Source organism: Selaginella moellendorffii, unplaced genomic scaffold (genome assembly GCF_000143415.4).
Source record: "Selaginella moellendorffii unplaced genomic scaffold, v1.0 SELMOscaffold_5, whole genome shotgun sequence".
Taxonomy (NCBI): Eukaryota; Viridiplantae; Streptophyta; class Lycopodiopsida; order Selaginellales; family Selaginellaceae; genus Selaginella; species Selaginella moellendorffii.
The window spans coordinates 2,461,856-2,467,488 of record NW_003314266.1 but is presented as its reverse complement, the minus strand read 5'-3'; positions in this window follow the sequence as shown (position 1 = coordinate 2,467,488).

The following is a 5,633-nucleotide window of genomic DNA, read 5'->3' as shown; positions in this document are numbered from 1 at the left end:
AGAGTGTCGCGAATGTGACTTCGGGTGTCGAAAATTACCTATCAGCTAGTCCTTACAGACACTCTTTCCTTACTGCCACGACGGTAAGAGGTTGGTATTACTGGACCCGTTATCAGTTCCCACTTGAGCTAGTTGAGAAACTGGTTAATAAACATGCACTTAGATTGGATAAATATAAGGTAGGAACCCTATGTGTTTCTTACTGAGCATACTCGGCCTAGTTTGAAAAACTTGTGTCATTGGCTTGCACTTGCTAGTATCAAGAACCCTTGCAATATTAAGATTGGTCCTTCAATATTTGTTAAATGATAGCTTACCATGTTTGCCAAACACCCTTGTTATCATGCCCTTTGTGTTAGTCTCATTTTGGTCCCAATGCTATTTATGGAAAGTGTCTAGATTTTCTCATTTGGCATATTTACGGAATGTAAAGATTGTCTTGAACACAATGGTGTTCATCCCGTGTCCAAATTCACAATTTAAGAACATTCTATATTTAATAAGTTTCAAGCTTGTCTTAGAAACTAACTCCTGATACTAAAGGAGGCTTGGGGTAAAAGCCCAAAGCGTGTGTTCCTCAAGGGGGGGGGATATGGGGGGTTTCAAATGTATAGTAGGGATAGTGGGTAGGTTGGGCATGGCCAATTAAGCTGAGGCATAGTCTAACTTCCACTTATGTGCCTATCCTTGTTCTGCGTCCGGCTTAGGTCTAAACCCAAGTTCCATTCCATGCTAGTTGGTGAAGTACCCATGTCCTTGCGATAGGCCACCAGTATACTAAAATAGCGCTAGACTCCGTTTGGCTCCGTTTGGCTCCGTTTTGCATGCTAATCCTGGCATTGGGATCCTGGTTGCTCTAAGACTGTTCTAATTTGCTCTGGGTTCCTGTCCCTTCGCTCCTTGGGCTGTATGCTTAAGAGTTGCTCCGTGGTCCAGTTCCGTCATTCCTTGGCTCCATACTTGAGAGTTTGGCACCGTTCCTTCGTTCAGTGGCCCAAGGCCATGAACCTCGGGTTCCACACCACTGTCCTATGGACACATGGCATATAACACATGGCACATAGAGGGTTTAGGTTCCATTTCGTGGTGTTATTCTATGGTAAATCACCATAGAATAAAAGGTAAAAACCATGTGCGCTATAACTAAGGAGTCATACCATACTTTGTTTCCTTCGTTCCTTAGCTATATGCTTGAGAGTTTAGCTCCATCCCTCTCTTTAATGGTCCAAGGCCTTGAAACTCAAGTTTTGCTTCATGGTTATCCTATGATAAATCACTATAGAGTAAAGGGTGAGAACTACGTATACTACATTTGATATCAGAGTATATGTTTTAGTGAGTATTATCTAATGAGATTGGGCAATTGGTCTTGTTACATATGTAGAGATGAAAACAATGATTTGAGTAGGTACACATTTGGGTGTTATGACTTCGTATTTGTTCATTAAGTATGGATTTTAATTACCTTACTATATTGGGTGAGCTTTCGCTTGGGTTTATAAGATTGATTTGAGATGTACTATTTGCATGAGTTTTCACTTAGGCTTGTGAGTGAGGTATATTAGCAACTTAAGTTACACTTTGAGTTGGCAAGATTAATGTTAGCCTATCAGTGGTTACCATAAGTTGTTTTATATTACCATGGTAAAAGTAAATCCTCCCTAGATTTACTATGAATGGCAAATATGCTAATTCGTAACTATTTAGTATGACACTAGTGAATCTTTCTTAGGCATGATTGTAAGTGGATTAATCAAGACTATAGGGATTAGTCTATTGATTCAAGTAGTCATTGTCATGATCTCTTATGCACTTTTTTTGAATTGGACTGAAAGTAGTGTGAATGCAAATTTAAGGTTTAGTCAAGATAAGATTGAAAAGAGATTCATCAGCAACACAAGATCAAACATGTAAATCATTTTCTCTTCTTCGAGAGATGATTTAACAACGAGGTGTTATCTCATTACTGGTATTCACATTATGTAATTAAGAGTTTTTATTTCAATACATATTAGTTATTACAAGTGGTGAGTTATAGGATGGATAGTGGTGAAATGTTAAACTATTTTGTTTAGGATTGCTATTGGAAGACTTGAGTTACAATGCTTAATTCTTTTCCATAAAATTTTGCTTTTACTTTTTGAGTAGTTTGGTGTCAAATTATGTTTGAGTTTTATTAGAAAGAGAGTGGCATAAGCTTATTTATTTATGTTATGAAAAAAAATTAGTGGTGTTAAGTGTTATAAATCTTTATCGGTGATGTATGGCATTTAAGTTGTATTTTGTTGAATAGAATTAGTATTTGATACTTATATAAACCTTGAAAGTAATAATGTGGGCTTATTTATAGTGTTGCTCAATTAATCATTTAATCATTGTGATTTTTCATATCTATATGATTGTGAGTAATGTGTTTACAAAATTGTTTGGTTAAATAAAAAGTGAATGATGGTGAAGTTAATTCACTTGTAAGTAGTAGCATTGAAGTAACTTTGACTTCGTTCTCGATGATGATCTATTATGATAATCTTAAGTTGGTACCTTAGTTCCTTGAGGTTTGCCTATTGATGGTTTTAAAAACTTGTAGCATTATTATTATAGCTTGTTGATGAATCCGTTAGTACTTGAATAAGTTGTTAAATGGAAAAAGTTGTAAGTTCTTAAGTTTAGACTTCCCGGGAGGTCACCCAGCCCAGTACTATTCACACCCAAAGACACTTAACCCCAAATATCCCAAGACCCTTAACCATTTGGAAAAGGGGGTGCACTCTTGTTCATGGGCACTTTCCCTTTATATTTGAACCCCTATAGATCGTCTCTCGAATCGTTCCCTTTGGTTGCTTACAAAAGTGTGTAGTTGAGGCATTAACATTGCTAGTATTTGTGTTAATAGAAATGGCATTATTATGTCGAGTGATGAGGAGTTTTCTTTAGAGCTTGATTTTTCATGTCATTTTTCTTATTAGTGTTTTGACTTTACATTGCACTTTGGAAATGATTGAAGAAAAGTGTAAGTGTTGGATATCCAAAGATGTAATCTTTATGATCAAGTTTAGGTATCCATTAGTATTTATGGATGTCATTGTCAGATATTGGTTATATGGGCATAATGTTTGATATATAAGTATATTGTTAGGTCATGAGAATTTGTATTAAGGTGAATTTGTGTGACATTGTAAATAGAAGGAAGTTAATTGTCGCGAATGTGACTTCGGGTATCGAAAATTACCTGTCGACTAGTCCATACGGACACTCTTACCTTACTACCACGATGGCAGGAGGTCGGTATTGCTGGACCCTTTATCAGCCCCTCTTGTTCAAGTGTTAGTAAACTGGACTTTACATCTGTACTTGGCCGGATGAGCATAAGGACGGAATTCCTAAGTGTCTATTCAGCCAAACATACTTGGCCTGGCTTTTTAGTTCTCTTTTGCTCTGTCTTGCACTGGCTTGACAAGAACCCTCGTGTATTGAGATTGGTCCCTCAATATCGCTACATGATAGCTTACCGTGTCTGCCAAACACCCTCGCTATCATGCCCTTTGTGTTAGTCTCATTTCAGTCCCAAATGCTATTTATGGAAAGTGTCCAGATTTGCTCATTTGGCATATCTACAGAATGTAGAGATCGTCCTGAACACAATGGTGTTCGTCCCGTGTCCAAATTCGCAATCTAGGGACATTCCATATTTAGTAAGTTTCGAACTTGTGAGACTAACTCCTGATACTAAGGGAGGCTTGGGGTGAAAGCCCAAAGCGTGTGTTCCTCAAGGGGGGGGGGGCTGTGGGGGGTTCCAAATGTATAGTAGGGATAGTGGGTAGGTCAGGCATGGCTGACCAACCTGAGGCATAGTCTAACTCCCGCTTGCGTGACTGTCCTTGTTCTGCGTCCGGCTTGGGTCTAAGCCCAAGTTCCATTCCATGCTAGTTGGTGGAGTACCCATAACCTCGCGTTAGGCCACCGGTATGCCGAAATAGGGCCAGACTCCGTTTGGCTCCGTTTTGCGTGCTGGTCCTGGCATTAAGATGCTGGTTGCTCCAGGACTGTTCCAAGTCGCTTCGGGCCCCTGTCCCTTCGCTCCTTGGGCTGTATGCTCGGGAGTTGCTCCGTGGTCCGGTTCCATCACTCCTTGGCTCCATGCTTGGGAGTTTGGCACCCTCCCTTTGTTCAGTGGCCCAAGGCCCTGAACCTTGGGTTCCTGTGGACATGTGACATGGACACGTGGCATGTGACACGTGGCATCTGTCACGTGGCATAAAGAGGGTTTAGGTTCCGCTTCGTGGTGTTATCCTATGGTAAATCACCATAGGATAAAGGGTCAAAACCACGTGCGCTACATTAATTAAGTCTTAAGAATTTGCATTCCTAAATTGAGACTTTTTTAATGGTTGATATGTTGATCATTTTTCTTGAAAACCATTCCATTTGTATGGGTCATTGCATTTTAATGAAAGGGTTAAAGTTAACCTTGGTTAGTTTGGATTTTAATAGATAGTTTATAAGATGCAACCCAAAAGGGATGCTAACTTTTGTGGCTAAGGTAATTGAGTTAAATAGAGTTTGGTGTTAATGTAGAAAAGTAGTTATTACACTTTTCTAAAAAAGTAACCCTTATGCTTTTATTTTGTAACATTATATTTAGTGACAAGTTGCACTTTACATTTTGTTAAACTATGTGAGTAATGAGCTTTCACTAATCTTAACTTGGTATTAGTGGCCCTGAAGCTTGGTTGAGGATAATGATATCCAACTTAATTGTTTTTTGTTGAGATGTTAGTACTTATATTGTGTACCATATGAGTCCATCTTATGATCTTCATGTTAATTTCGATTGAGTGTTAGCTAGCCTCTTCAGTTTTTCTCAAAGCTATTAGCTAGACATATTAGTGAGTTTATCGTGGTTAAATTGGATTTGGATAATCATTTTGTCTGCACTTATTCATATTCTTATATATTGTATATGGAGTGTTACCTTTCTATTTGACAAGTATATGACTTGATTATATGAGTTTAGTGTGGGTTTTATAAAGGCAAAGTTGAAGAGTGATTATTAGTTGCTTTGTGACTATTGATTGTTTATAAACTTCATCAAGGGCTACTAACACTTTACCAACTTGATGATAATTTAACAATGATGGGTTTATTTACCAGATGGTATTATAGAGGATTGTGTTCCTAGGCTTTCATAATTTTTCTATGTTAATATATTGGTACCACCACTGTTGATATTGTTTAGTTTCATTTAGTCTATAATGTTAGATTATATTAAGTCTTGGGCATAGTGATTCACTCCTTGATAAAGTGTTATTTATAACTGAGTAATGTTAAAGGATTGGTTTCAAATACCGAATAAAGTATCTTTGACTTTAGTTAGCTTGGTTGTTAAAGAGTTTTGAGTGATGATTTGTTTTTGCTCTCTACTAGCTTTCTTGTGGTGTTGATAGCATTGAAGTGATGCCTTAATATTGACATTATTAAAGTTGGGATTATAATTGTTTTTCCATGAGCATATTTCAATTATGTGGTGATTTAAATGGTTGGTATTTAGGGTTTATTGGAGATTAATATTTTATTTCACTAATCTCAATGAAGATTATGTTGATAATTTAGCTATATATCTGTGTCATTAGCAT